Here is a 21,694-nt window from a genome sequence, read left to right as displayed (position 1 = left end):
TGGAAAAAATCTTGGATAATTTGATGGGTTTTGCCAATAATGTGTTCCGTAGATGCATCTACGTAACTTGGAATTTTCCCAATCTCCGGAAGGAAGCAAATTTTTTCAAAATATAGGATGCTTCCGGATGTGCATCTACGAAAACATGGGACAAAATTAAAATTTTGCGTTGTGTATAAGAGACCTATCACCTATGAAGTTGGATGAGAAACTTTTTTTATTTGCGGTATTTTAAAGCGGAAAAAGTAATTCTATTATTAATCTACATATGTTGGATTTTTTTTATGAGTTTAAAGATAGTGCAAAACAGTGTAAAACAGTTTTACACATACAACCAATCAAAATGTTTTGATTTGTTATGTAATGTCAGTTTTTTAAAATTAAAAATGAAATTTATTTTAATGCATGTCTCTCATTGGTTGACAGTGTAAAAATACTCTACACTATCTGTGCATTTTCTTTTTTTCCTTTTTTATAGGTATAATTGATTTTCTTTAGAATTTATAGTTTTTTATTTTGAATATAATTTTTAAGTTCATGGTAACCAATATTTTCCCGCATTAAGAACTTCAAATAAATAATATTTTTATAATTGAATACATATAATATTTGTTTAAAAAAATTAATTATTTTAATATATATATATATATATATATATTAAAAAAATTATCTTTTTAATTTATTAAAAAATGTTCCACTTATCTTTTTTTTATTTTTTAACCACTACTCTCGTTAGTATTTCTCTAATTTTTATATTTAAATTTATGTTTACACTTGGTACTATTTGAAGATAAATCAAATTTTTTAACTAAAATTAATTTTAAATGATTAATTCAATTAAAAAAATTTAAAACTAAATTTAATTATATTAGAGAATTACACGTGGGTCTTTTTACTATATCAATGCTAATTAGAGTTTATAGTTTTTTCCACCACAAAACTAAATGCATATCGAGTGTGCTTAATTTTGTGGTGAAAAAATTGATTTAAATGGTTAAATTTTGTAAAATTTATTATAGTTTAAATTATGTTGAAATTCAAATCATTAATGTTTAAATATATTTAAAGTTTTTTTAACAAGTTTCATTGAAACAGAGAAAACAACCGGAAAAAAAAAAAAAACAGGTGGACTATACTAAAACCCTCTAAAAAAGAAATGAACTAAAGAAAGACATATCAAGTCTATTCTTTAAAAAATCAGCGTGCAAAGAATTAGGGATGCAATTATAATTAGTGTATTCTGATATAGTTAGACCAATATTTGTCAAAAAATTCGCACAATTATTCTCTTCTCTGAAAAATATGAGAAGCCACAAAATCTATACTATTAGTGTTATTAACATAGTTGACCCACCCGTTCTGAATTTGCCAAGACACTTCGAAAGGAGGAGAAAAAACTCGAACCACAGTCAAAGATTCAGCTTTTAACCAAATCTTACGCCAACCCTTCTCATGGACAAACTCAATGGCTAACTTATCACTTGTGAGTTCGACAATGAGAAAATTAGTAACACTTAAAAAACTAGCAAAAGTCCCCAAAAACATACCGTCAAAATCTCTAGCAATACTCCCACAAGTTGAAGGCCAGGATTCTCCGAGGAAGCACCATCATAGTTAAACTTAATCCATTCTTAAGATGACTTCCACTATTTTCGGGGCACAAGGAAGTTAAATAACGAATATATTTTAAAGATCATGATTAAATTTATATTTTTACTAATCAAACATGTAAAAATTAACTATGATTAATTACGCATCTCTAAAATTACTTTTAAGTCATTCAAAATAGAAATCAAACATATGCTAAATAATTTTGGACAATGGTTAATATGATCCAACATAAAACTTATAACACCACTCTCAATCTGTAGAGTTGATAATATTAATTAACTGAGTAGCAACCTGATTTGATGTTGGGTGTCTGTAGTTATTTTTTACTTCAAAATTTTATATCAATTTAAAATCTATTTATTGCATTAATCAATATTGTAGTTAAATCTAAAATTTAAACTTAAATCGAATTTAACACAAAAGTACAAATTCAATTAATAAATTAAAGACTATTTATAGCATTTATAAACACATAAATAGATCTTATATGAACAAACGCGGAAATTTGAAGTGTGTATACTATGTATGGTGTATAATTAATCAGTTCATTATGCAGCTTTACGCGTGGCTCTACTCACCAATCACATCTAGAGGTGTCAATCTAGGGGGCCATAAAATTTGAGCCCTAGCCCACTTAATAAGAGGGCTTAAAAATATCTAAGAATAATGAGCCCTTAAACATATAGGCCCCAAAAATATAAGGCCCTAAAAATTTAGAAGGGGGCCTTAGGCCCCAAATAAAAAATTAATAATTAAAAAAAATAAACACACAAATCCAGTTTATGTTAATAGGTGTCAATTTACTGTTTTTTTAGTATTTGAAAATTCAAAATTCAAAAACTTGTTTGAATGTAATGTTTTATAATACTGTATTTAAAAACAGTTTTCAATTTTCGTGTTTTTAAAACTAAAAAACAAAAACAGCTTTAACCTGTTTTCCATTTCAGTTTTGCGATTTTATATGATTGAAAACAAGCTAAAACTAGTACTTTTTATTAATATGGATAAAATGTAATATAAACAAGTACTTTTTTCTCAATTAAGGCTCTGCTTACAATAATCTTTTTTTTTTATTTTTAAATAGCTGGTAACGAATAATGTTTTATTTTTATTAAGCATTGTCTTCCATTCTATTATTACAAATTCATACAATTAAAATTTAAACTAAAAAAATACTTTATTTCAAAATAAATATTAATATAAAATATAAAAAATGTGTCAAAATAAATATCATTTTATATGTCTAATAAGGTATTAAAAATGAATTATTATAAAAAGTAAATTGCAATTCTTGAATTAAGGTTGTCTATATCGCCCTCAATAAAGACGTATCAGTGAAAAATATCTCAAATGTATTCGACAATATTTTTAAATAGTAAAAAATTTGTATACTTATATGATATGCATCTATCCGAAATACCAATAAAAATAATAATATTTTAACATGTCCGTTAATATTATTTTTTAAATATTTAAAAATGATTTTTATTTTTGTTTAGTTTTTTTCTAAGAATAAAATTTAGTCACTGAGTTACTGAATTTAACTTTTACTTATATTCATGTGCATCTTTAAACTTAATTATTAATTATACAAAAATATATTTTTAAAATCAATTGACCAAATAAATTTTTTACTCTTTTTAAAAATAAGTATATGAAAATTAGGCCAACAAATAAATTTTTTTAATTTTATATTTCTAAAACAGTTTTAAAAATAAGTTTACCAAACAACTTTTTTTGATTATTCTCTTCTTAAAAACAGTTTTATAAAATTGATTTATAAAACAAATTTTAAAATTTGAAAAACAAAACAAGCTCTAAATGTCCTTTCCTTTTTTCTTTCTTACCATTCACTTCGTTCATGTTTCTACGAACACCACTAAGATGCATCCAATGGCTGGCACACATATTTAACTCGACCTAAACTGAATTATTTAAGATTAAACAACATTTTCTATATATAATATATATAATAGTTACAGAAAATAACAAAGCTTTATTTATACATTATCTGGTGCTTTGAATTTAACACACAAACAGAGGTTTCTCAATGAAAAATGAAGGAAATAGTAAAAAATTACTGCATAAGTGAATTTTTGAAACAGAACAAGGCCCTTTCAATAGGGCCCAAAAATAACACATTAACTAAGGGGCCTAATATTATAGGGCCTGCAAATTTTTTCATTAAGAGAGGGCTTAGTAAAGTGGGGCTTTAGTGGGGCCAAAAAATTGGGGTTTTAAAAAATTGGGCTTATTTGACAGCTCTAATCACATCGTTAAAAACAAAAGATAATGGTTGATATGTGTGTGGGGTGCACATGCTAGTAGGAGAGTTTCATGAATTAATTAATATTAGGTACTGTACTACGGATTTAAAAGTTACTTGTACGTGCAATACATTATTGAAAAGTTGTGATAAAAAATTGCAGTTGCATCAGACAAAAGTTAATTAGAATCAGAAATTCAGAATGAATGAACATTGAACTACTTTAAAATAATATTATTACTAACTTGATAAAATATGTACTTTAATATTTTTATTAATTATTTGAAAATGTTATACATATTACATATAGTAGAGTATAGTTTTTTGGGGTCAAAATATACTATACCTAGTATAATATGGAATCATGGTATGTATTATAGCGCTGACCCTATGAAAAACGTCAATGACTAGTTCAATAACATCACCGTCTTCTTAGGCTGCCATAACATAGACATTTATGAGTCTGGACTCATGATGTTGACGTTGACGCAAATCATTGCCTACTATTGGTCATTAGTGGTGTTCTAATCAACAATTAATTATTCTCTCATTTTACTAATAAGAAAAATTCTCATTTTTAAAATTTTTGTTTTAATAATATTAATATTTAAGTAATTGAAAAAATATTTTTTTTAATGACCCCTTACACCTAAATTTGGATATAATAAAATGAACGGGACGGAATGGAGTAGAGCAGAATGGAGCAGAACCGAGTAGAATGAAATAACAATGATATTATCTTATTGAAAATTTCTTTATCCATCTCCTTATGGAGCTGACACCCAGCGAAAAACCCCAATTTGCCCCTGCTTCGGAGATGTATCTCCGAAGTAATTTTTTTATAGATTTTTTCAGACTTCAGAGTTGCATTTCCGAAATGCATGAAAATTCAAAAAATACGTTGGTTTTACAGTCAGGTATTATTTCGGAAGTGCATTTCTGAAATAATCTGTTCATATACCATTTCCCCTCCTTCACTATTTCATCATTTTTCTCCAAAACAAACCCAAACCCTCTCCAACACTTCCATCAATATCAATCCATTTTTCGACTTAAAATCAAGTTTCAAACCGTTGATCACGTTAAAGGGAGCATAGAAAGCTACAATTTGAGGTAAACATCTCTCATTTCATCCCCTATTTCACTACATTGATTGATGAAAGCTGTGAAGAAAACTGCGATGGTTCGGAAGTTCATTTCTGAAATAAGTTACCTAACAAATTTCGGAAATGTACTTCCGAAATTATGCATGGCAATAAAAAAACAGTTTTGGCCAATTTTGCTAATTTTTGTATATGTTAGGTATGGTGCATCCGGACAACATTGTCGACGTTGACGTAGTAGTTTCGGAAGATGTCAACGTTAATAACGATCCGTTTAACGATGTTAAATCCATGATCGATACGGTAGACATACGACAACAATTTACAAATGATCGGAGCTTCGCTTGTCGTGAACAATTACTTGATTGGGTTCGTAACGAAGCTAGTAAACTTGGATTTGGCATTGTTATTTTAAGGTCCGACAATGGAAATAGTAGACGGAAAGCTTTTGTCATTTTGAATTGCGAGAGAGTGGGAGGTAGGTACCAACAAACCGGTTGTTAAAACACGAAGACACGGGATCGAGAAAGTGTGGGTGTCCGTTTAAGTTGCGCGTGACTCGGAGGGTTGATGATTTGTGGCGTTTAAGCGTCATTTGTGGAATTCATAATCATGCCTTGGATGCCAAGCTACACGGGCGTCCAACGGCGTGTCGGTTGTCCCGCAAAGAGAAGAATGTTATTTCGGATTTATCGATAGTCAAAGTGGCGCCTAGAAACATACTTGCAGATTTGAAGCGAAAAAAACCGGATAGCGTTTCAAATATCAAGCAAGTATAAAATGAACGACATAATCTTAAAGTCTTGAAAATGGGCCCTCGGTCGGAAATGCAACAACTTTTGAAACTATTAGGCGATAACCAATACGTGTCAAGCTTCCGAACGTGCGAGGACAAAGTTACGGTGCGTGACATTTTTTGGACTCATCCTGAAAGTATCAAATTGTTCAACACATTTCCAACCGTTATTGTGATGGATTCGACGTACAAGACCAACAAGTATAGGCTTCCGCTTCTAGAGATTGTCGGTGTGACCTCGACGGACAAGACATATTCGGTCGGATTTGCTTTTTGGGAATGTGAAAAAGAAGATAACTTTACATGGGCTTTGGGAATATGCAAGTCTTTGTTTGTTGATCAAAAGGTTATGCCAAGTGTCATTGTTACCGACCGAGACAATGCTTTGATGAATGCGGTCGATACCGTCTTCCCGACATCGACTGTATTACTTTGCCGGTATCACATAACGTGCAACGTGAGAAGTAAGCTCAAACCCGCGGTTGGCACGAAAGATAGGCCGGATGAAAACGGTAAAGTCATCAAATCCGGTGTTGTGGTGGATAGGATTATGGCCGCATGGAGGGAGATTTTAGATGCACACTCCGAAGAGTTGTATACCGAGAAATTGATACACTTTAGGTCTTTGTGCGTTTCTATTAAGACTTTTGTCATTATGTTGAATCCACTATCCTTGACAAAGTAAAGGAAAACGTTGTTTGTGCTTGGACGGATCGAGTAAGACATCTTGGTTGCACTACGACTAACCGAGTTGAATCTGCACATGTAGTGTTGAAGAGATGGTTGGGTGATAGCAAGGGAGATTTGTGTCGGGGATGGGACACCGTGAACCAAATGCTCGAAAATCAACACAATGAAATTCAAACATCTTTCGGTCGAAGCAAGAAGGTTATGGAACACCGGTTTAAGGGCCAAAATCTATTCTCGCAATTGATTTACAACATATCCCATTCGGGATTGAATTTTATGTTTCATGAAGCGAAGCGGGCGGAGACAACGGATTCGGATAGTTCTAAATGCGGGTGCACAATTAGAAAGACATACGGCCTTCCATGTGCTTGTATACTTTCTAAAAAAATGAAGTTGAATTCACCGATACGCATGGATGAAGTAATCGACCATTGGAAGAAGCTCCATTTTGATGATTTCAAGCCGCCGAAAGAAAATGATTCCAAAATCACCATCTTCGACGAGTTGGAAGTGATAATGGATAAGTTTGCTAAAGCGGATGACACAATGAAAATGCACATAAAAGAACAATTGCGAAAAATTGCATTTCCGGAGACCACCGATTTGAAACCGCCATCTCAACCAGTTAAAATGAAAGGTGCTCCAAAAAAGACGAAAAATACCCAAGAAGACACATCAACCAAACGATCTCCTTCCTACTTTGAACATGTTGATGCATTGTTCCCGGATTCACCAACACCAAAGTCCAAGTGTAGTGGTAACAAAGGAGCGCGTATTTCGAAGCCGCCTTGCACACCTCCGATCAAAAAATCTCCCATGATCTACATTGATGAGATGTCGCTTTTTATGCACAAATATATTGATAACATAGTTGATGTTGGAGGCGACGACAATTGTGGATATCGGGCGTTGCGGGTTTGCTCGGAAAAAGAGAAGAAAATCACACTTTAATTCGATGGAAACTTATTTCGGAGTTGACTTCGCATCGGGACATCTACGCCCGACTCTATGAAAATCAAGAAACTTTGAGAAACTTCATGATTCACTTGTTCCATCACTAAGTGGTATCTCCCCGGTTTCAAAGTGGATGTCATTCCCCGATATGGGCCATCTAATAGCAAGTGCGTACGATCGGGTGTGTATCGATTTGACGAGATTTGGACTATGTGAGACATTCTTTCCACTTCACAGCCGACCACCATTAGACGCGTCGAGCCGCATCATATGTATCGGGTATCTAAGATCGCGCCACTTCGTGCAAGTTTTTTTTGAAATCGGGGTGTCCTATACCGGCTACTTCTTGTCAATGGACGACACATCATACAAATGAGGCGGAGACTTGGCCGGATCCTTTCGTTGAAAGAATGGCGGAGTTTGAAGAAATGATGAAGCAAGAGCGTGAGGAAAATAGAGAGCGGTCAAAGAACATATCGATTTTAGATTTAAGCGCCACCGATTGGTTCGGCGAATTTTAGTTTTAACTGGACCGCTTTTTTTTTAAATGACCGGTGCGTGTCATTTTTTGTATGTATTGTCGTTTACCATGTAAAATCAAACCGATTCGATACATATATAATATAAGTATGATTAATGTTGTTATTGTTTATGTTGTGCCTATTTTGTATGCATTTCTTGTTGTTATCTCAAAACAGAATGCAATGCACAAGATTTGATTTTTCACCTCTGTTTCTGCATAATTCGGAAGTTCATTTCCGAAATATATATGTTTTCAGACTAATTTCGGAAGTTCATTTCCGAAACATCCGCTGAATGCAAGATAAGGTTTGTTGGGCCATTATTACTCCAATAAGTCTATAAATACAACACACTCTTTTTCATCCTCTTCACACCATAAAACATAAATAACACAAACCTACCCCCACCTAGCATTCGTCTACTTCACCAGTGGCTACCCGATGTCGTTCCAATTCTGCTTCTCGCGCGACACGCCGTTTGTGGAATTGATAACGTCGCTCAACACGCTATTGCAATATTCGGAAAATCGGAAGGTTGTCAAGCTTGAGTACCGCTCGCCATCGCTTACCGACGACGGAGACGTTGAGTTCACCCCATTCGAGGTCAAGAACGACGAAGATTTAGCAGTTTTGTGGACAACTTTCGACCGATTTTCTTCGAAGGGTCCGATCGAGTTGGATGTGAAATTTCAAAGATCGGGGGCCGACGTTATCAAAATGTTGACTCATCCTCACCTACCAGTGTTTAACAATATGTAACTTTAATCTTATGTAATGTGATCCATGTAATCTTCATCATTTAAATAAATCAAATCGTTGTTGTTTGTTATTTTTCTTCTGTCTCAGACCTTATTTCGGAAGTACATTTCCGAATTCTTCCAAGGGGGTGAATTCGGAGATGCACTTCCGAATTACCTATTTTCTGAAGAAAAAAAACAATATTTGGATGTACATTTCCGAAATCAGTTTTTTTCATCAAAAAAACATATTTTTGGAAGTACATTTCCGAAACCACTTTTTTTCTCATAAAATAAGTGACTTCGGAAATGCATTTCTGAAGTTAGGGGCATTTTAGGTTTTTCGCCAGAGGTTACCAAGAAGATAGGGAGGTGGATAAAGAAATTTCCATCTTATTTGGGTATTTCATGACAGAATAGAGAGACTTTGTCATTCCGTCGAAATCGGAGGGTATAAAATACTTCCTCCATTTTAAAATGAGTGTCGTTTAAGATTTTTGCACACGGATTAAAAAAATAATAATATTGTCATAAGAAATTGTACTTTTACAACATTAACCTTATTAAAGTCTTGAAAGTAGTGTATAATGTAATAATTGAGGGACATAATTGGAAAATAATCATTATTTATACATTGGTGAAAATGACATTCATTTTGAAATAAATTTTTTCTCTAAAATGACAGTTATTTTGAAATGGAGGGAGTATGATGCAAAGTGATGGAATAGAATGAAATGCATTTCATCCGGTTCCGCTCTATTCCATCCATTTTTAATCAATATAAACAATAGAGCATAAGTTTATATCATTCATTCCAATTACATCCACCAATTCAAACATATCTTAAAATTAAATACACAAATTTTTAAAATTAATTTGAATATTAAATTTACCAACTATTTATGCGTGTGATTGGTAAAACGATGGTATACTGCGCACGACTAAAACCAATTGCATCGCGATTTTGGAATATAATTTTTGTGTAAGGTACAGTAACACCACAATTTTCTTCAAAAGCCAAATATAAACTATATAATTTTGCAAGTATATTCTTAAGAGAGATAATTATGGACTAACATTTGTATAAAAGTATTTACTACATCTTACAAAAAGAAAATAAGAAAATATGTTATTTAACGTTGTTAAAAATAATTAATACATTTTAAAAGTTACAAGATATCTTATTAAAGAGATAAAAAATTCAAGAGTATTATAAGATACTAATACTTATAAATAATAATTCTTTTTTAAGAAAATAAGTTCTACATTCAATTTTTTTCACTAATACCCACCTTTTCCACCCAATATCCCAAGTTTTCCACGTGTTTTGGAAAAAGTAATTTACGAGGTTTGAGAAAAATATCGGATTCATTGTGGTGCTCTCAAAATGTAAGTCATTGTTAGTGAATGGAAAGCTTGTTGTTGTGATGTCATCTGGGTTGATGTCAGGACCGTCTTTGAGGACGTTCAAGGCGGACTACCGCACAAGATCTCAAATTTCTTACGGTTAAACTACAACTAAATACAGCCTCATAAATATTTGCCACTATAAAAAGGAGATTAAATAGGACCTCAAATTATTTTTTCATGGTTGAACCATGACTAGTCTACACAGGGCTTCCAAAAAATTGAGACGATCTTGGTTGATGTTGTAATGGCTGGGTAATTGTAGTTTTGGTGTTGAGGTGAATGGTTGTGTTGGGTAAAAAGAAAATTGTTGTCGGGGTGTTTGAAAATTGTTGTTTGTGAAATTATGTTCTATGAGGACAGATGTTAGACTAGATGTTTAAGCCAAAGTATTCAACATATTAAACCAAAAATCAATGGATAATAGAAAACATGATGATCAAACATAAACCAATAAATAACACAAGAGAATTGGTTACTCAGTTCGGTGCAAACTCCTCTAAGTGTGAGGCCTTACAATTCAAGAAAAGAAATTCACTCTCAATAGAATTAGTACAAAGTGTATTAAATGAACAAACCCCGTATTCAATGTCACTCTTCTTAATTCTACCTCTGTCTTTCTATTTAGGACTTCCCCTAAATATGAGAACCCCTCTCACTTTTTCTCAACCACTAACCATAGTGATCAAATTTTATTCCCTTCGTGTCTCTGGACATCTTCCCAACTTCCAATATATCATCAAGCATATTTAAATCGTTATTCAACATACAAATAAATTTTGTTATTTTTCAAGATTGGAGTTTAGCAAAGTTATTTCCTCTTCCAAACTAGTGATGGTTGAAACGGGTTTATCTTTTTCTTGAAGGAGAGCACTTATGGTTTTCTTCTATTTTTCTCTTGCTATGAAAGCTTCCTCCCACTTAGTATATAAGAGTCTGTAAGTTACAACTAACTCTTCACCAGTCATGTCTTCATCACCATACTCACCTTCAACCTCATGTTTTCTAGTAAATGTTATCACCTTGTTAGCTATTTCTCCTTCACTCTCATCATCAGAATCAGACCAAGTGATTGACAATCTCTTTTCTGTTTCTTTAGAAAAGTAGGACATTCAGCTTTAATGTGACCAAACCCTTCACATATATAACATTATGTTATTTTTCCTTTGTTAGGCTTATGTTCATCTTTGCTCTTGCTATAGGAACTGATGTCAGACACCTTGTCTTGGACATTTGTCCTCCAATTTCTGTCAAACCTTCTCAAGGACTATTAAACTTTCTTCCAACAAGTGTTATAGCATCAAATAAAATTTCTTCACTTTCACATTGATCTTCATCCTCTTTAGTGTTGGATACAAAGACTATATTCTTGTTTTTATTTTTTTATCTGTCACTTATAGCCATCTCAAAGGTTTGTAGAGAGCCAACGAGTTCATCAACTTTTAAGTTGCTTAGGTCTTAGGCCTCTTCAATAGCCATAAAATTCATATCAAACTTCTTAGGAACTGATCATAGAATTTTTCTGGCCATCTTTTCTTCAGACATCTTCTCTCTTAGGGCAAAAGAAGTGTTGGCAATGTCACACAGTCTGATGCTGAAGTCAGGTATGGATTCTTCTTCATTTATTCTAAGATTATCAAATTTTATTATAAGGACTTGCATCCTTGACATAAAAACTTTGGATGTGCCTTCATGTGCCGTTTTGAGAATTTCCCATGCTTCATTGGCTTTTGTAGATGTCCTGATCAACCTAAACTTGTTCTTGTCTAGACCATTGAAAATTGCATTGAAGGCCTTGGAATTTCCAAGAGCTTCATCATCTTCAGCACTTTTCCAACCATCTTTAGGCTTTAATATAGATGTTCCATCTTCAGAAGTAATCACAGGGTGTTTCCAACCTTTTATCACAACTTTCCATGTTTTGTTTTCCATGGACTTGAGAAAAGCAACCATTTTAGCTTTTCAATAATCATAGTTGGTGTCATCCAGGACAGGTGGTCTATTGAATAATCCTCCATCATTATTTTTGTTCATTTGAATAGAAAATATCTTTCATGGAGCTCATCCAAATAGAACAAAGTGACTGCTCTGATGCCAATTGAAATTTTGTTCTATGAGGATAAATGTTGGACTAGATGTCAAAGCCAAATTGTTCAACATCTTAAACAATAACTCAACAGATAATAGAAAACAATATGATAAAATATAAATAAAAAAGAATACAATAAAATTGGTAACCCAGTTTGGTGCAACCTCGCCTACGTCTATGGGGTTTCGAATCCAAGATAAAGGAAATCCATTCTTAATAGAATTAGTACAAAGTGTCTCAGGACTCCCCTATATATAAGAACCCTTCTCACTTTGTATCAATCCCTAACCCTAGTGATCAATTCAATAAACGAAATATTGCATGTTGAATTACTACTTAACTAGAAAACCTAACTCAATGCCTTTGGATATGAATGCAGGCGCAAGAGTGGTGCACAAAAAATAACACAAACATAAGACTCAAAATAGAAACCCTAACACAAAGATTTTTCAATACTTGCACACTTTCAAACGTTAGGTTTGAGTCTACTTAAATAGAAAAGCAATATGAGCTTTTCTCCAATGGGCATAAGCTTTAATCTCGTATAGAATAATTTAGGATTCTGTTTTGTTTTGTTTCTTAACAACCTCTAACAAAAGATTTGATTTGTTTTTTAATTCAAATTTAAATCTCCATATAAATTTATTTGACAACATTCAATCTTCCAAACAAATCTAAATCACACATTGCTAAAAGATAACAATAAATCATGTAACACAAATATTGAAATCACGTTCAATTGAGAGAAAATCCACTAGTGGAAACTATCTATTCATAAGTGAAAACCTTATATTCTAGGCTAGTAAGAGACAAGCAGCTATTTCTTTGTTTACAGCAGAAGCATAATACATCTCAGCTATAAGTTGTTACACACAACTACTCTGGATGAAATATCAGTTGAAAGACTATCAAATATGTGGAAGCAATATTCCAATTTTATGTGATAATGCTGTTGTTATGTGTTTGACAGAATCCTATTCAACATTCTAGGACCAAGCACATAGAAATAAAACATCATTTTATTAGAGATTATGTTTTAAAAAGTGTGATAGATATACAGTTCATTGATACTGATCATTAATGGGTTGGTATATTTATCAAGCCTCTTACTATAGGAAGATTTAATTTTATTGAAAAGAACTTGAACATGAATTTTATAAAAGAACAGTGCTTGCTTCTGAATGGATTATTAGAGTCTGATGGTGATCAGAAGTCACTGTGATTAGAGGCACTGAATGAGCTTCTGATGAATAGTAGCTCCTGAAGAATGTCAAATTTTGATGCTCAAAATTTGATGACGTGTTTCTGATAGCACATAAGTGGAAAATTCTTTAAACTTATTTTAACATCTATCCACTTATTTGCCTCATATATGAAGGGTCCTCTGACATGTGGTCGTTAACTATTGAGTATTAGCCTATGGTTGTTTAATATGTGTTTCTGGAAAATTTGACTTTGAAACAATTAGTCCTTTGAAGTGAGAAGGTTCTCTGGGTCCGAAGGTCCTAAGTCAAAATCCCTATGGGAATTTTCTGTCTTCTAGAATCTGAGCTATATTGATGGGTTTTTTTTAACCAAACTTTTTTTGTTAAGGCAAAGAAGTGTGACTTTTGTCATATATATTCTTACAACTGTCAAAACCGTTTGAGTAACCTTTGGGAGTTATTTTCTCGGGTAAAATAAAATCATGTTTTTGCGCCCCTTAAGTCGTTATTACTTTTTTTTTTGCAAATGTTTGTGTGATTAAAACAATTGTTTAAAACTCATTGTATCACTCTTTCCACACACAATGCAACACTCACTACTCACACTTGAATCTTTTCAACTTTAAACCTTAAAACTTCAATGGTTGTGCAAACATTGTTGAAATGGTTGAAAACTTCTCTGTAACATCTCTATCAACACTGGTGGCTAACGCAAAGGATGTTAGAGCGAATAATAAACAAAAGAAATGAGAAAAGGACCAGTTATTATTGATAAATAAATTATTACATATCCAGAATCATTCACAAAAGCTAACAGATGCATTACAAAAGGTTGCAACTTTAAGACTTGGTCAATATTTCAACCACCTGACCTGATGAAGGTCCTCCAATCCACTATGAAGCTTGAAGATCCTGAATCTGCAGAATCAGAATCTGAGCATCAGAATTTGACTCTGAAGAAGGTCAACTTCTGAAGACTCAGAGTCTAAAAGAGGTCAATTTTGAAGACCATACTCTAAGGAAATTTCACTTATGAAGATCCAGACTCTGAAGTTTGTTAAACGCCAGGATCAAGAAAACTCTAAAATGTCACTATCAGACTCAGAGGTTATTTTGTCTTCTTCTAATTACGTGCAAAACCAAACAAAAAATTACACAAATAGTAGGGATGGAACAAACAATTCCTTTTGAAGAAAAGGGAATTCAAATATCTTTTTCCAGACATTAACCAATTTGAAGCAACTTTCCGATGTCTATTATCAAAGCTTCTCCAAGACTCACTTGTGCTAGAATCTATCTCTGTATATAAGGTGCTGAAGACTTGAAGAAATAACAACGAACCATTGACAAACAAAGAGTTATTACTCTGTCAAATCAAAAATACAAGTTTAACTTAGAATTTCTTAAAACTTGTATATCTTAGAAATTCTTAAGTCTTAAGAGTCTTTTATAATTGATATTGTTTACACCTATGATTATATATCAAGTGTAACTCTCAAACAATATATCATTTGTAAGTTAGATTGTTAGAAATCTCTTGATTATGTGCTTGAGCATATAAAGTCTCTTGCTTGTATGATTGAGCATCTGAAGTATCTTTCTTGTGTGCTTGAGCATTAGAAGTCTCTTACTTATGTGTTTGAGAATTGGTAGTCTCTTGCTTCTATGCTTGAGCATTTGTAATCAGTTGTGATTATAGTGAAATCCCTTGGAAGTGCAAGGGGACCAGACTAAATTGATTTGTGGGAGGGACCAAGATATATCGCTCGTGTCTCTCTTTCACTTACTCGCTAACTCTGATATTGATTTTATCCGCTGCAAACTAGTTACCCTGAATCAAGTTCTAGACTTTGTGTTCGGAATTTATTAAGAGATTTTTAGAAAAGAAAGAAAAAGCTAACACAGTTCAACCCCTTTTTATGATTTTCTCACCTTCAGTTTTTCATAATGAAGTCAATCACGTAGAACAATGGTTTATTTAAGGTGTCAGTTGTACGCATATGTGTAGGTTTGATAAGTTGGTGGTTTGTGTTTGTTGTTGGAAAATAGGTTAAAATGTTGGGATTGTTGTTGGTAAAAAGGGTTAAAATCTTGGTTTTGTTATTGAATGTTTGACATGTAATGGGTTTGACTATTAATGAAAGGTTGTTGTGTTGGTATTTAGATGTATGATTATGGTTAGGTGTGTAGGACGTTTGAAGACGATCCTTGTTCACGTAAGTCAATTAACAATCTATGTTCGGAGAGATAGCCAATTGTAACCGATAAATATGATGTCATGTATTCATGCCCTAATTTACATTCAATTGACATGATATAGTCGTTCATAACAATGTTGTAGTGGTTCCTCCATTGACGACACTTATCAAATGCTCATTGGTCGGACACTTGAATTTTGTGTTTATCTTTGAAGCACCTTGGAAGATCTTGGATGTTTTTATGCATGCCGAGTTGTAGTCTCACTCTATCAATATGGAATATCTTGGATGTTTTATTCAAGAGGTAACTCATAGGGGACCTGGAAGAAAGCATAATGAGTTTTCAACATCTCGGAATGATTTTGAAAGTCATCTCAGTTCTCGGCTTAGGCACTAAATCGGGGAACATTTTAATGCACTTAAATCAACCAACGATCTTGGAGATTATCCAACAAAGTATGCAACATGACGAAGGGATGGAAAAATAACCGATAAGAAGGCTTCCAAAGCCGATATTCAGCCCAGAGCTGAAACACCTTTATTAAAGCACAAACACTTGGATGAAGCTGCGAGTGGGCAATCTTTAAGAACCATAACACTTTCTCTTCGAATTCAATCAAAGACAAGCACAAGTTTATATGATTAAATAAGCACTCATATAGAGGGATAACGCACTCCCTAAAGTTGCTACAGATTCTTTTGTCTAGTTCTATAAGAAGAACCAACCAATCAAAAGAACCAATCACTTATATATTAGCCTCCTTACAACCGCATAGTTATACAAAAATGAAGGAGCTCCCAATATTGCAGAAATCACCCAGCTATATCTACTAGCATCAGATAACTCTACAAGGCTAGTACTTCTTCGGGGGTACCTTGTCATCCCGACATACACAACTGGTGGCATGAGCCAATTGGTATTAACAAATTGATTCACAAGTTTGAGGTGATCCGTAATTTTCGCGTTGCTAGGTGTAGCAACCTGCCTAAAAATTAAACTTTTAGAGTCGCCACCTATTCTGAAGGGCGAATAGGAAACCTACGTAGTTAAGAGATCTGGGTAAGATACTATATTCAGGTCGAGGGAAGGTGTTAGGCACCCTCAACCCTTTCCTAAAGGCTAACATTCAAAGATAAAGGTTTATGGCAAGGTTTATAAAGAAAGGTGACAGAGAGTAATTATAAAGCTAATTATATTGACAGGATTAGAATTTAGAGGAAGGGGACTCGCCTTGGTTATCCAAGTGCCTACGTATCTCCTTATGGAGAATCAGAGTCAACGTAGTTCGGGGACAGGATTGTACGCCTTAGAGTTGAATTGAATGTATTTGAATTTGTTTTGAAGTTGTTTTGAAATGCGAATGTTCGAAGGCATTTTGAATTACCTTATCGTAGTTGTGAACATCGCAGGGTTGAAACACCGTAGTATCGTGGTTTAGTGTGTTTTAAAAGTTTTGGGCGTACAACCCTGATTTTAATTTGTTACCATTAGTCGCGATAATCAATAGGTTTGATTACCATGGCTAACGGATTAAAGGGAGGATTGCTAACCACTATAATCGATAGATTCGATTACCACGAATAGCAAATGTGCGTATTTTAATTATCGTTACTCCTCATAATCGATAGATTCGATTAAAAATAATAACGAATTTGGATGAAGGGAAAATGCTAATCATCATAACCAATAGCTTTGGTTAAAACCATTTAGCAAAATATATTGTTATTTTAATTATTTGATTATTACCCACCGCGATCAATTGATTTAATCGAAGCGAATAATAAATTAAATTGTTTGGCTAATACCTAGGTCGGTTGGAAAACCATAACCCTAATACTTTGGCCACTGGCCAATGGGATTGGGCGAATCCTAATATCTTAATATATTTTATAGGATTTTTATGGTTAAAATAATTAAATAAATTAATCGAATAGTCGAAATAATCGGGAATAATCAAGAAAACAATAATTATAACCCTAACTTCTAATTTTTATGATAATCCTAATTTAAATAAATGAATTAAATCATATATAATTAATTACTAATTAATCTAAACAATTATATAATTAATTATTGATTAATCTAAATAATTAAATAAAAGGAACCTGGATAGGATCACATGTGAGTGAATTGCGTGCTCGTGGTATACTCCTTCAGTTTTAAGACGTTAGATTTGGATACGAGGAGATTTGTTGGTCCAGAATCGAGGGTGTATGGTGTGCCTCTCCTTGGTTGTGCACGCTGGAACTCACAGGAAATGGTGTCAAAAATAATTGCATTCACCAGGGATCGATCCCAGGTTTTAATGGTAATACACTTTCCTCCTTTGCCAGTTCAGCTGCGATGCGTTAGTCATTAAATAATAGCACTGAATACTATATAAAAGAAACGGGGAATTAAATGGAATAGTCAAACAATTTTCCATGTGGGGCCCTTGCTGCGCCGTCAGCCAATGAGGAAGAGAGAGACTGTCTATGACCTGTTGACCTGCCAATTGCGTTACATGCCCACGCCACGCTGGAAGTCAGTCGATCTTGAAAAACAAACGACCGCCGGAACAGTGTTCCCGGTCATCTTCTCCGACGGGTTCACGCGACGAACCTGCAAAACGGTCAAAAACAAATGAAAGAAACACCCAGTTTACATAAATCGACCATGGCGAATTCATTGGTGACCTCCGTTTGATGTAAAACTCCCTGTAGACGCCGGTACGAAGCTCCACATGCTCTTAGCCCTAACCATGGCAAACCCTTGTTTTTGCGTCAAAACTCAGAAACGATGGGTCCAGACGACGTTAAACATGATTATAAACATAGATACATGCGTGGAACTAACTTAAACATCATGGATGAAGAATTCACGATTGAAAAATATATAAGCAAAACGTTTACCCCTGGTTCTCCTGTTCCGGGATGCTTCAGGCTCGTGTGGGGATCTCAATCAATTGCTGGGGACTTCAGGATGATGAATGCATGCTTAAGGATCCTGGAAAACGGCTGCAACCCGAGTTTCCTCTTTGCCCTAGTTCCTTGTTATTTTTATGACGTGAAACCCTTATCTTTATCCAATCTTTTCGTCCTCCCCTTCTCTTAGTGAATTTTAGAATATATATCTCAATGGAATTAGGTCAAACATGGGCTTGGACTCTTTATCTTTGGTCCCTTTGATATTTTGCATGAATATGCATGGAAAAAAGTCCCTTCTAATTTTGGTTAAAAAACCTCCCCTTCACATTTGGACCTCCTTATGGCATTTGTTGAGCCCTTGTGTGATTAAAAGAAAATCCCTATAATTTAATCCATTTGTCTTGATATTTTTTATAAATTTATTTGATATTTAAATGAATAAAAATTCAAACAAATAGTAAATAAAATTACAAAAGGATAAATATGGATTTAGAGGTCTCCTACAAGGTCATGACCATGTTTGAAGTGAAAATATTAGGCCCCTTAATCAAGAACTTCAAAATTCATTACTTAGGGTTTTATGTATATCTTCAAATTCGACCAACTTCTAAGCTTTGTATCTCCTTCACTTTTAATCACATGAATGAATTCTAGGACTTTCTGGAAAGCTCAAAGAGTCCTTTAAACACTCCTTTTAGTTTCATCTCCGTTGAAGCTTCCATTCTCAAGTTATGAGCTTTGACCCAAAAGGTGTTTTTGTTGACCTTCTTGAAGGACCTATAATGTATTGGACCATATCTCTCAAATGAAGCATTTCTAGCCTTGGCTTGTGAGAGACAAAGTTGTAGAGAATCAAATTTCCTTCAAAATAGGCTTCGGTTGGGAAATTTTTGATGCTCCATGTGAAAGTTATGACCAGTCAAAGTTGCATTGACTTTCTCCTATAAAAAAACCCTAATTTGAACCTTTGCATTTGTTCATCTCTGAGTTTTTATTAATGGATCATGATCAACCTTTGATCCAATGATGGATATAACCTCACATACTTAATGTTGACCAAAAATCTTGAAGTTTGACTGTATTTTGACTATAGTTGACTTTTAGGTCAACATAGACGATTATTGATCATCTGAGCCATTGAGTGAGCAAACCTTGGAATTGAAGCTTGACTTTTGACATGGAGATGCTTTGATACATATGTACCTTGAGATCCATTTGAGGCCTCAGAGATTCAAAATCCTTTGATAAAATGCCAACCCTAATTTTGAATAGGAGAGAGTGCTTTTGAGAAAGCCTTTGAACCTTGAATCATTGAATATGAAATGAAGAGGGCAAATTTTGGGGTATGACAGCTGCCCCTGTTCAATCTTCTTAAACCTGAAGAGTCAGATAGGCACGTCTGCCTATCGTGATCTAAAGGTAGAAGACGATTGGACACTGAAATGCCCTAAAATTTACATTTGTTCAGGCAAGAGTTCTGTGGGGGATGGGCTTAAAGATGCCACCCAAGGTAAATACCCTTCTCCTTGTGAAGCATGTACTTTCTGGAAGGAACCAGATGCTTTGATTGTAGCATAGCCTAAAGAGGCAACCTGAATTTTATGCAATGTTATGATGCATGCAATGTATGATGCAGTGAGCTTCTCAAAATAAATGAGAGCAATGTATGTATATGTATTATGTATGAATGAAGTAAGTTAGTTGAATGATGCATGATTGTTAGTACGCCAGTTGAAGTGTGTTAGTAAGTTGGGAAAAGAAAAAAACCTTGTTTGAAATTTTGAAGCAGATCACTGCCAAGGGACTGACGTGATAAATCCAATTGAAGAACTGTTTGAAAAATAGGGAAAATAAATCCCTATTTTCGAGGAAACGTAATTCTGTATCACTGCCAAGGGGACTAACGTGATAAGACATAACTTTATTTGCTGCTCAGGGACTAACGCAATAAATCATTATTGGGATTGAAATTGAAACTGAAGTTGAAATGAGTTTTGGCTATTGCCAATGAGCTCGGTGCCATTATCACTGCCGTGATAAGACGTAACGCGAGGGTTACGATTTGGTTTGAAATAGGAGGTGCCGTTATCACTGCCGTGATAAGACGTAATGCGAGGGTTACGATTTGGTTTGAAATAGGAGGTGCCATTATCACTGCCGTGATAAGACGTAACGCGAGGGTTACGATTTGGATTGAAATAGGAGGTGCCATTATCACTGCCGTGATAAGACGTAACGTGAGGGTTACGATTTGGATTGAAATAGGAGGTGCCATTATCACTGCCGCGATAAGACGTAACGCGAGGGTTACGATTTGGTTTGAAATAGGAGGTGCCATTATCACTGCCGTGATAAGACGTAACGCGAGGGTTACGATTTGGATTGAAATAGGAGGTGCCATTATCACTGTCGTGATAAGACGTAACGCGAGGGTTACGATTTGGATTGAAATAGGAGGTGCCATTATCACTGCCGTGATAAGACGTAACGCGAGGGTTACGATTTGGATTGAAATAGGAGGTGCCATTATCACTGCCGTGATAAGACGTAACGCGAGGGTTACGATTTGGATTGAAATAGGAGGTGCCATTATCACTGCCGTGATAAGACGTAACGCGAGGGTTACGATTTAAATTGAAATTGAAATTGGAATAGTATTTGGAATTGAAATGGGATTTGAAATAAAAATAGGAGTTTGGAATTGGAATTGGAACGGGAATCGAAATAGGATCCGAAAAAATAGGAGTTTGGAGTTGGAATTGGAATGGGAATTGGAATAGGATAGAAACATAGAAGTTTGGAATTGGAATTGGAATGGGAATTGGAATAGAGGTAACAGTCAGACGAGAACTGACTACTGGACGGGAACTGGCTTTGAGATAACAGTCAGGCGCGAACTAACTACCAAACGAGAATTGGATTTTGAAATGTTTTGGACTGCTAATGAAGCTGGGCCTCTGTGATATGCAGTATGTGAATGCGCTAGATGATATGTATATGCTAATGCGTATGTACGTATGTTTATGAGTCAAATGGACGACAAGGTTGCTATCATCGGTAGGGTTACCGGGATACATCAATCAGGTGATTGGAAATGAACCAACAGTAAGGTTACCGGGAAGCAGATGGATAGTATAGCTTAGCACCAGAGTTTTGAATTGGATGTTTTGATGTATGGGACAGTGCTTATGCATATGTTGATTGATGTAA

The sequence above is a fragment of the Vicia villosa genome, linkage group LG4, assembly GCF_029867415.1.
Source record: "Vicia villosa cultivar HV-30 ecotype Madison, WI linkage group LG4, Vvil1.0, whole genome shotgun sequence".
Classification (NCBI taxonomy): Eukaryota; Viridiplantae; Streptophyta; class Magnoliopsida; order Fabales; family Fabaceae; genus Vicia; species Vicia villosa.
Note: the sequence above shows the minus strand (reverse complement) of the source record.